General features: G+C 36.2%; 1 protein-coding gene across 2 annotated transcripts in view; it reads right to left on the reverse strand.

Moving 5' to 3' along the window:
• The window catches only part of LOC563710 (leucine-rich repeat transmembrane neuronal protein 4), a 200,420-nt gene that overhangs the window by 157,081 nt on the left and 30,853 nt on the right, over positions 1–12,486 (reverse strand). The window lies entirely within an intron of this gene.

Genomic DNA, 12,486 nt, shown 5'->3' on the forward strand with positions numbered 1-12,486 from the left:
TTTTGGAATTACATTCAGGCCAAGGTTATTTTAGTTAATGAAAACGAACAAAAAAATGAAAACAAGAAGTGAAAAAACGTTTTCGTTAACTGAAAAAAAAAAAGATTTTTTTTTTTTACTAGAACTAACTGTATTCTGTAAATACAACTGAAAATAACTAAAATTAAAGCAAAAAAAAAAAAGTTTTTATATAAATGTATGTAATACATATTGTAGGCCTTTTAGAAGTAAAACTATTTACTACACGCTACCAGGTGTTTGACACATAAGGTACCTCAGAGTCTGTAATTTTGATGCCATTGGCCAGATCAAGCCAATCCTCCTTCCGAGCAGAGACTTAAAAATATTAATTTAACACATTTGTGCCCAAAAATAGGTTTTATTTCTGTATTAGTGATCGCGATCGAATCGTTTTTTTAACCGAATCTTGAAGTGAACCGGTTGAACTAGTTTACCAAATAGAATGAAATCATTTGAAATGATTCGCGTCCCCAGCAACGTTAAACACTTATTCACAAACTACTTACATTTTACATGCCTAATACCTTCCTCTGACTCAAAATAAATCAGGAATTATTCAGTTATTAGAACGGTACACTGAGGTCAGATTTGAAAAGCGGTGAACCGATAATATTGCGCATGAATGATTCAGTGAATCAAACACAAACAGTACATGACAGGCTGCTGTGACTGAAATAAACCTAAACAACTGCAGCACGGCTATGAATGAGATGATATGGCGAATAAACGTAAGTTTATTTCATAAAAGAAAGTCGTTATGGAATTTTAAAAAGCAAGTCATGCTTCAGTTGGGTTGCAAAACTTAATTGTAAGAAAATTTTTAGACCATGGTGATGTTTTAACTGACTGAAATTATGATTGCTGACTACATATTTTTGGTATGTTGAGTCCAAACCTGGGAAGATTGTCACAAAAGATTTGTGCTAAAGATCCGAACTTCCCATCACTACTGTGTATTTAACCCCAGAAGCAGCCTTGCACACATACTTAACTTAAGGCTGCAACCTTGAGGGCTTTTGTATTTGAATTTGAGGATGGGTAGATGGTAGGGGTAGATTGTAGTGTTCTTGTGTCAAAAAAATTGTATCTTTGGTTGATGTTTTTTTTTTTTTTTGGTTGATGTTTTTTTATTATACAACATTTATTAAAATGATTTTGAATCTCACAGCTAACAAACATTCTAAAAAAAACTAAAACTTACACTGAAACAAATAAAAACTAAACTAAAACTAAGCAATTTCAAAATATAGAAACTAATAACAGTGTTCATGCAGGTTTCATCAAGTCAAATTTAAGGCTTTTTAAGACACTTTTAAAAGCATTAACGATGACATTTTAGAGTTATACAGAATTAAACAGTATGTATGTTTTTGTAATGGCCCAGTATTATCATGAGTAATTCATTTTAGTTTTCTTTCCCTAATTAGGGAATTAAATGTGGAATTTGCTTTTAAGATGTCTAATAGTTGTTGTGACCTATATCTCTTTGCAATAAAACTAAATATGAAAAATAAGGTTTTATTGAGATGCATTGTTTGTCATTGGATGATGACGGCCCAATTGAGTAGCTTTACTTGGACAAAGCAAAATTGTCACACAACACAATATTTCAGTGTATTTAAGACATTTAATACCCTGTAGGCACCCTGAATAAAAACTAGTAAATCTACCTCTAAAAACTAAAAAAACTAGTAAATCTACCGCTAAAAACTAATAAAAACAGAATTTAAAAACAAAAAGTCAAAGCGAAATAAAAACTAAAACTAATAAAAAAATTCAAAACTATTATAACTTTGCATGAGACAAGTAGAAGATCACACGATTCTCTTTTTTTTTTTTTTCGTGTGTGAGTGTGTGTGTGTGTGTGTGTGTGTGTGTGTGTGTGTGTGTGTGTGTGTGTGTGTGTGTGTGTGTGTGTGTGTGTGTGTGTGAACTATTCATTTAAGCACAATGAAGCTCTGCCGTAAAACTGCTGTTTAAGTCCACAACACCCATTCTTTACGCAAGTGTAAGTGCTGTGTGGAGTTTGACATTTGAGGTTCTGCTAATTCTACCCTTCGTAGTGTACGTCTGTGCACTGCAATCATAATCAGCGGTATTCTTCTGCTCAAAACGGAGCCCCTGAATGGGTAACATGCTCTAGCCCACCATGCATCTTGTACTCAAGAGGTGAGAGCCTCATGTGTGCCTACTGGGCCAAATGCCTGCTCAAGCCATGACATGATCCTAATCGACATGAGCACATGGGAGGGCTCCAGCCTAGGGCCTTGGGCCAGACACATAAAACAATGACCAGCTCTCCCATTGCAGCATCTCCCAGTGCCTTACAAACAATGCCCGGTCAGGAAAACAAGCCCTCGATATCAGTCCACAGCTGTGCTTTTGTCTCTCTCTCCATCCGTCAGAGACGCACCGCGCAGGCTTAGACACCTACGCTGTCGCCTCTGCTGCCCTCTACGACGAAGAGAGCTTGTTTATCACACCGAAGCATATTGCCGATGTCCTCGCAAGGCGAAGGGAGAGCGCGAGAAAGACAGCAAGATAGAGAGACGGACACAAGAAAAGGGAACGAACGAGAAACAGAACAAATAGAGGCTGTGAAAAAGATGAATAGAGAAGAAGCAGCAAATAAAGAGAGAGAGAAAGGACACAGTAAAAACACTGAGATGGAGGGCGGGAGAGAGAGGAATGGAAGGAACGTATTGGAAAGCATATAATGGAGGGGACAGAGGCTAATTAAGGAAGGCCGGATTAATTAGGCTTTCAGTCTGCCTGCCTCTCATTCTCCCAGTGTGTTTCCTGCCAGCGCCACCCTACATCAACTCATAAAACACGCCGCATTGTTGTTGGATGGATTTTAGGGCTCCAGTTTTTGGAATGTACATAAGTCTGTAATTGCCAGTGGGAGTCTAACTTGGTTAGCTTACCGGATAAATCAAAGTAAAGCTAGGCCATATGATTGTATTCAACATAAGACGGGGAAATGTTAAAGATGCTGCTGTATATTGCTTATGCTTATTTCACAAAGTATCTGCAATGCAATTAAAAAATTTGATACCAAGCGGAAAATTATAGCCTGAGGCAGCAATTTAATATATAACTGCATGGGGTAGTTGGTGATTTCAGCCATAAACATTCAACAATTTCAAATAACAAATAATGACAATTATTAAATTGGAAATGCACTGATACTAAAATTCTGACTGATACTGAAAATTTGATAGTGACTGGGAAAAAGTATTTACTGTACAAATAAATATTAAATTTAGAATGATACATTTAGAAAAGAAATCTATCTGATATCATACATTATTCTAGGGGTTGAAATCACAGGTGTCACTCACAATACCATTCTATCATGACAGTTTACACCTGATAATGCTGTACTGTATCACTGTATCACAACACCAGCAATTCTGAGATACATATAACAAGAAATCCATCAATTATATATCACAGTTTTTGTAAATGAAGGGGAGATTATTTAATTAACAGCACATATATTTTAAACAAGTGCACAGCTGCCGAACAAGCTTGCAAATGTTCATTTCCAGAGAGCAAACTTGCAATTCATTGCTTTCAAGATTTCTGTAAACTTAAGACATTTACTACAACTTGGCCAACATATTTTATGTAAACATGTAAAGATTTTATGCTTATCCCTGGTTTATTTTAAATAAAAAAAGCATTCATGTCCACTAGATTTCTTTAAGAACAACAACTGATTAACACGTTTGGAGGTGAGCAGACTCTTCTGAGCAGTTATAATGTCTACATCAGTTGAGCACATAAGTTCTGTTGATACACTAGTAAAAGTCAGGGCAACCGCCTCCTCCTAAAAAATAAATAGAATATTTTCAAGCACATGTAACTTTGAGCCACCTTGGACAGAAAAGGGTACTCATATGCCTGTGATTTGCACCACTTCATTTGATCATCTATCAGTGACTTTAATCAGTCCCTCCAGGATTTTGCGATTGCTGAATTTATCGTAAAATCAAACAAACTCAGCAAAAACTCAGATCTCAAATTTTTTTCTGAAATGCAGCAGATTTCCCCTTAAAATCGGGGTCTAGACGCTTTTTATGTCATCACGACACTTATTCAGCCAAAATAAGGTCATGTGGACTCAAACCTTCGCTAAGCTATGATTTTACAGTATTTTTTTTAACCATACTGACACAGACACCTCTAATAGAGATAGAGATGTTTCAAATGTTACTAGAATAGTTCTTTATGTATGTGTGATATATATTGCATCACCAAAAATGATTGAGGTCATGTCCACGTGTTATGCAATACATTGATATATTTGATTATTGTGACGGCCTTAGACTCAAGGTGAAAACTAAACAATATTTTTACTTGAACCAAGAATTTTTAGATATTTGGATTAGAAATAAGACAATCCAAAGCAAAAAAAAAAGTTTTTTTGCCTTGTGATTGTTGGATTTCTGCACCTAAATACTATTAGAATCCACCAAACCATCAACTGGAACTATTTAAACCATCTTGTGAAACTGTACATATCGCAATGTTTAATCACAGAAAAATTTTATATTGCAATATCCGATTTTTCCAATATCGTGCAGCCCTAGTTGGCATGCTCTAATGATAACAAATCCTGTAGTTGCAAGCTTTGCAAAATAAATATTCTTGTGAAAGAACCTGTGGGCACTTTAAATGTACTTAATTACTTTTTATTTGTTTATATTTATTAATATGTGCATAAATTTAATTATTTGGTTCCAAATGAAATATTGAAATTAAGTGTTATTTTTTAAGTTACTGAACCCAATGTCTGGGTCTATGAGTAATGAAAAAAAATGTAATAAAGACTTTTGTCTGTGGTATTTCATTACAGCAAATCGACACAAAATAGGGCTGCAAATATTGCTGCAAATTTTAAGAAAAACCGCAGCAAAATCAGTGATTTTAGGATCCAAAATACTGGAGGGACTGTTTAATGACTGTTTAATGCTACCAATGTGGTAAACGGCTGCAGTGCATGACTGATAAACATTTAAATAAATATTTATATTTGGCACCAGAATATATTAATAATGTCCTGCAGAAAAAAAATGTCAATTATTCCGCCATATAGCTATAAAGTACTAAAAAAAAAACTAGAGTAATTCTGAATATTTTCTTTTGATTGCATTTGATTATTTTCCCTACATTTTATTTACTTTCATCTTTATCTTCGTGCAAAGTACATTACAAAGCCAATGGAAATGATAAGTTTACATATCTGATAATGAGCATAAACTGTTGACATTTTGCATCAGTGCATAATGTTTGCTCATGTCACCAATCTAGTGAAAGGGTGCTAAGTATTTATTGGAGTTCAGATGTGAATAAACCATCAAGTTACTGCCACTTCTATGCCAAGTGTGCTTGCACTTCTCTAGATTGTCATTTACAAAAGCCTCCAAACAACATCTATGTTTTAAATAGACGACTTAGACCAGCCCCCGCACAGTCCAATTAAGCATCAAATCATTCCAATTCTGTTTTTCATAACACTGAGTTACAAGAGGCCATCTGGGACACAAAACAACCCTCTCTCACAATCCCAAATACAACCCCCCCCCAAAAAAAAAAGCACTCTCGCTTTTCAATGGCACTGGTTTCATGAGCAGACATGAGGGGCCACTTTTCCAGCGAGAGCCCTCATTGGTTCTGTTCCTCCTCCCTGATCGATGGAGCAAAAGATGAGGACCCTTCAGTCCTGTTCACTATGCAGGATCCTTTGCCAAAAATGACAGGCACTGATGGGCATAAATATTTATCAGGTGCCAAAGCTTTGCCAACCTGAAGATACTGGGACAAAAAAATCAAAAGGGTTGAAGAAAAAGTGCGCTTTGTCGTTTCATTGTGATTGACGTCAAGGCTTGCTATCAGAAAGTCATTCTGAGCGGTGAGGCTGAAATGCCCTTGTGCCAGGCTGCAGGCCTGAGTTTATGATAATCGCAATAAATTATAATGTACTCCGCAGACATTAAAAAGCATGATTTGTGCTATATTAAATGGGCTGTGACTCTTGGGCCACCGTGAGATTGATCTGTTCTTCTAGACTTTCTCATCCCATTTCTCACTTTCTCTTTTACCATTAGAGAATATTCTAGTCTTTTCCTGTTAGACTAATTTACTAAAAAATATTTACTAAGAAAATTTACTCTTGACCATGTACAGAGGCAAATGGTTTTGCAAGAAAAAAGAAAGAAATAGCTAAAGTTTAAATTTACAGCGTATCAAAAGTCAATGTGACATGATGTTCATGATGTTTAAGAACCAAACTTGCACAAATCTATTAGTTCTCTCCATCAGAGCTTAATCCATTGTCAGGTATCAATCTTGTTTTGCCAATAAATTGTTTTTTTGACTAAGAAATGTTCCAGTTTAACAAATTACTTGCATTTTATGAATCCCAGAGAACCACAGTTTCAGCTTAAAAATCGTAATCTTATACTAAAGAAAAAGTGTCACACATAGAGTACATCTTAGATGGCCTGAGGATGAATGCATTTCCAGAAAATTATAACTATCCCTTTTAACTGTCCTCTAGTCGAAGTGAAATGTGATAGATGTGCAATTAATACTCCTGATTACCTTTCAGGATGTGTGCCATCAACTAAAATTAGAAGAGTGCATTTGTAATAGAAATTTGAGTTAAAAAGCTCTAGATAAAAAGTTTAAAAAACATACAGTATCTGTTATTAAAAATACAAAAGATATACTGTATCATGACAAGGATTAAGAGTGGGAATGGATCGAATGAATGTATAAAAAATCTAGGGAAAATAGCCGACACAAGAAAACACTATATAAATGTATTGTCATGCAAATTTGGGAGAATTATTCATTTTCTTCTTAGCTTAGTCCCTTTATTAATCTGGGGTCTCCACAGCGGAATGAACCGGCAACTTATCCAGCACATGTTTTTAGCAGCGAATGCCCTTCCAGCTGCAACCCATCTCTGGGAAACATCCATACACACTCATACTAAACAGACAATTTAGCCTACTTAATTCATCAGTACCACATGTCTCTGGACTGTGGGAAAAACCAGAGCACCCGGGGGAAACTCACGCGTACACAGGGAGAACATTCAAACTTCACACAGAAACGCAAACTGACCCAGCCAAAAGCTCGAATCAGCAACCTTGCTGTGAGGCGACAGCACTACATACTGCACCACTTCGTTGCCTGTGAGCTTTATACAAATTAATAATAAAAAAATATTGATATTGTGATGTTTAATTCTTTATTTGTGCTTTAAAATTTAAAAATGTCAGTAGTATTACTTTTAATTTTAATAGATTGCATAAATATAACATTTATCATTGCACAAAAGCATTTTTAACATAATAGTGATGAGTTCAATTTAATAGTTATTTTACAAACATATCCTCTATAAAATTAGTAATGTGAACTAATGATTTTTAGTAAAGAATACTAATGCAAATTGATTTGTCTCCTACACCCACTAAAGGTTTCCTTTTAATACAGCTTAAACTGTTTAGTTGTATATATGTAAAAACTAAACTTATTTCGTGCAACGCGTTTCTACGCAACAGTCAAGTAAAGTCAACTAATACAGGTTTACAGTGTATGTGCGCCTGAAAAGCGTGAAAGCATTGCGTGTGCATCCCTTCATTGGAAATAACAAACTAATTAATTAACCGTGACAAATTAAACTGTGGTTAATAGTGAATAATCGTCGCATCCACAGTGCACACTATGGAAAAATGATCTTCTTCATTAAGAACACAGACTGAATACTTTTTTTCTAATTTGGAGTAAATTGATTAAATATATTTCACCAATATTCTCGGATTTTTCTTGAATTGCAACCTTTAAATGTAATATTATGTGTCTAAATATGTATATTTTTTTCTTTAAAGGCAATCTTCTAAAGGATTTGCAGCTCCCCATGTTTTACTGTTTATAGTTGTTGTTATTAAAAGGAGGAAAATACAAAGCATAAGCAAGATGTGTAAGTCTCTTTCTGTATGAGAGATTGTGTAAGTTATATATGTATTTTCTTTTGGAAAAAAAAAAAAAAAAAAATCTGCTAGCACAAGGACTTAATTGTGTGTGCATTGCTTTTACTTGACCTTTTCACCGCTAGTTTAGCCTAGTTTTTATTTCATGAGCCCGTCCTAAACTGTTAACCACATTTCTGGCCTAAAAGTTAATCTCCAGCAAGCACTTTGTCTGTTACTGGGATTAGTCCATTTTCATTATTTGCAAGGGTCAAAGGTACTGTTTAACACCAATTTGTTAACTAAAATTTGTTGAGTCTAATGATGATTAATGCCCCTGTTGTATGCCTTCCACGGTTAAACCAAAGTTCGTGTTCTTTTCCCCCCCCTACAAAAGCAATTAGAGCAATTTTAAATCCGTAAAACGCATCACGGGCTGACAGGTTAAGCTTTTAATGCAAATGTGACAGCAACATAATGCACAATACGAAAAAATGTGATGGTACTGCCCTAATTGCTCACAACAAAAAAAAATTAATATTAAATGAGATGCCTTCAAAAGCACACTTAATGATTTCAGCGCCTCCATGCTTACATATAAACACACGATACCCCCAATGGGCCTGGCAGTGTGACATCCTCATTTCTGCACTAAAGTGAGTATTTTGTGTTTTATGAGTACACGCAATGAGGTAAAAGCATGTTGCATTTATGTTTAAAACACATAACATTCTATTAATTAACATTAATAATCACAACTGCAAAGAAAACAGCTTTGCAATTGAGGCCTTGAGACGAAGAACCATATAAGTCCATCTTTTCAAATTTTGAGATTTTTTTTTCGTTTGGACAGTGAACATTATATTATATATTTGTATTTTACTTGGAGATAAATAGCAAAGGTTTCTCAATTTCTAAGGAGATAACATTTTTCAATGTCAGTATTAAAAATCAACAGTTATTATGATTTATATATGTCAAATGTGGAAGAACGGTATATGTCCAGTCAGTGTGGATTAACAGTATAACTCCAATTCATCAGATTGCTTTAAACTACCAAAGATCTGATTCCTTTATCTCAGTTTTAATACAGTAACAGAAACGTCAGACATACGTCATAGCTAAATATTGTCGTTTATTTAAAAAAGCTGGTGCAGCGCAGCTGTATATCTAATACTTCAAACTGTTCTCGCGCTCCGCCATCCCACAATATAGAAAAATATAAAAACAAATAAAGTCTGATTGCCGTAATTTATTATATATTGTATGTGGTTTATTTTGATAGGTTAACTGTTTGGTGGGGTTTAGCGCTCCTCAGCGCATTCAGAGAGAGAGAGAGAGAGAGAGAGAGAGAGAGGGAGAAAGAGATCACATCACATATATGGTTCTTCCAATCTCCTCTTTCGGTGGATTTTTCCCTTGTTTTGTTCACCTTTTTGATTCAAATATGCTTTCCCAGCAACCCTGAGCAAACTCTGTCCTTCTATTTGTTCATGCCGGCTCTTCTTTTTTTGCCGAGGATTTGCATTTTAATGTTCGAAGCGGACATGACAGCAAGCAGCATCTCTATTCTTACTAATGGACATAAATAGTTATTCCGCGTAAAGTGATTTTAATGTTTAAAATGCAGTCTCTTGGTCTCTCAAAAATATCCTCGAACTGTTTCCCTATAGAAAGTTCACACATACAATTAATGTCACTTAGTTATCTCATTTGTTTGGACTTATATGGTTGTTCATTGCACACACTCAATTGTAGTCTGCTATAATACCATGGCTATTCAGTGAAACAAGGTAGATCACCTAAATAATTGGACTGAAGGGGCACTTCATCCGCAGTTGAGCCTTCATGAGTTCTGATGATAAAGACCCTTGGCTGATCAAAATCGATCGAGAAAGACATTAAATCATACCATTATATTTTATGATGAAAGATGTCGAAATCGTATGTCAGTTTAACAGAAAACCACTCTCAAGGTGAGGTCAGCCGACAATCCCTTTTAGTAGTCTCTTCCACACCTTTATGCCATTTGTGATAGGCAACAGAACGATGTAAGGCATGAGAAGAACACTGGTTTTCAAGACAGGAGCAATCTGAACTGTGTGTTTGAATCTAGTCTTTTGGCTTGATGTGAAAAGCCCGTAAATCAGGTGCGCGCGTGGAATACCAAATCACAGGAGAGAGAATAGAACTCATCAATCATGGGTGACGTGCGCTTTGCTGCACGGGAGGGAAGCCAAACCACATTAGTGTTGATGCAGCAATGCTGTGGTATAGAGGACGGCAGGGGAAAAAAAGAGACAAACAATTTAGAAATAGAATGGAATTATAGACTATTAATGGATAAAATTATGGAAAAAGGTCAAGTAAGTGCAGTCGACATGAAGCCTTTTGATAATTATGGACTTGAAGCGACCACTCTGAACTTTAATATCTTACAATAGCTCAATCTGTATTCCCATTTATGTTAAAATGAAACCCTGGAAACTGCAGCCAGGGAAAATAAGGTCACATTAGGCTTTTAAATCTCACAACTGGCAAATGATTTACTTTAATAAAACAAAAAAATAATAATTACTACACTGCTTAATTGTTATGTTTTGACTCTTTGGAATAAGTTAAGTATACTTTAACTTCACAACATCTGTTTTAGTCAGTTTAATGTAATGAAAGTTAAACTGACTTGTGTGGTTAGTTTGACTCAACTTGTATTTTACCAGCATGGACCATGCCACACTATGAGTTAAATTTTATTGTAGGGATGAAAGGGATGGTAAGAGAACAGTGGGATGAAGGTAAAGTGAAGTAAGAGGATAAACAGTGAACAGGTACAGTATGTGGGATGATTGGGATTCCTTGATGATGCCCAGAAACCCAGAGTGGGGGTAATCTCAGTAATAATTTGGTAGAGTGATTAGACCCCCTTATTCAATGAGTGAATGAATGATAAGAACAGTTCCAGAGGGCTGGTCTGCCTTAAATAGGTTTTTAGGGAGTAGGTGATTGGTTAAGGAGATAAAATGAGGTGTGGTTCCCCTGCTGTACCTATGTTAACAAGTAAACTTCACTAAGGCAACCACTCATTTAGATGTTTTTGCATTGAGGGGTCTGGATGCAAACCTGGTACAGTGCAATCTGAGATGCATCCAATGCTTTTTAATGGGCTTACCTAACCCCACCCCTAACCCTACCCCTCACAGTGATGTAACTAGCTCCATTGAGTGAATCATGTCTGACATTGCACATTTCAGCTTGCATCGTAAAGGCTGCATCCAGATACTATTGTTTGCATCTGTCAGCAGGAGCTAATGGGGTCAAGCTTATGCTTGCACGGTCCAAGAATTGTGGAGCTTGTCGGACTTTTGTGGAGCATCGATGGACTTACTCTTCAGTGTTTGGACTTTCAGCAGTGAAAATTAAACCACATTAAACTGAACTAAACTGAACTTAAACTTTAAAAACTGAACTGACGCAGTTTTAATTTACTATAATCTTCTATAATAAGCAGCTTTGACACAAGCTCTATTGTAAAAGTGCTATAGAAATAAAATTGAGTTGAATTGAATTGAAAAAAAGTAAACTCTGAATCCTTGGTCAAGCAAAACAATGGGACAAACTGCTTCTTTTAACTGTGTGCTGTTGTGTGTGATGGAAAGACCTATCATTTCAGTGGCTTAAAGGGGACACATGTTGTGTAAGAGACTTAGTGATTTGCAAAAAAGTTTGTTCCTTGACTTGAGGAAGTCACTAGAGAAAAACATGCCAATCTGCTGGACTCTGATGTGCACCTCTGATCTCTCAAAAAAACACTCTTGAGGCAGCATATCAGAGAACAGACAGGGGTCCGTGTGGAGAGGTCAACGTTGCTGTCAGGATGTCATTCTGTGTGCCTTTGTGCTCTCACCCAACTTTGTAGTCTTCTCTTCCTGTGACTTGATTCTGTATACCTGTTTACCTGTCTAGCATCATGCCAACCGGCCTGCTCGCATGTCTACCTGCCTTTCTTGTTTCACTCAGGGCTGTCTTCCTTGCCACCACCACATACGCCCTATCATGGCTCTGCCAGAGGCACTGTCTGCCTCTAATGACACTTTACTGCACTACTGACAGGTTTCCTAGCCCGAAGGACTAAAGGCAGCAGCTGCCCCTTGGGAATAACATGAACATATGCAAATACAGCCAAGTATACAAACACACACAAAACCAGCTCTTCAAAAAGCAGCAATTGACCCCAGCTGTCAAAACACGCATTTGAGCAGATTCCTGAGTGACACACTGAGAAAATTAGTATTTCGTAAATTGGTACTGGTGGTTGTGTTTAAGCATAGAAAAGGATTTTCTAAAACGGGTGAAAGATGATTCAAGAAGGAAAGATGAGTGTAAAGCAAAGATAAGAAGCTAATGCATAGATATGAAGAGGTGCACATAGAAGAAGTCAAAAAGAGCTCATGGAAGAAAGTGGGGTGTCATTAAAGAC

The sequence above is a fragment of the Danio rerio genome, chromosome 10, assembly GCF_052040795.2.
Source record: "Danio rerio strain M-AB ecotype USA chromosome 10, GRCz13ab, whole genome shotgun sequence".
NCBI classification, from domain to species: domain Eukaryota; kingdom Metazoa; phylum Chordata; class Actinopteri; order Cypriniformes; family Danionidae; genus Danio; species Danio rerio.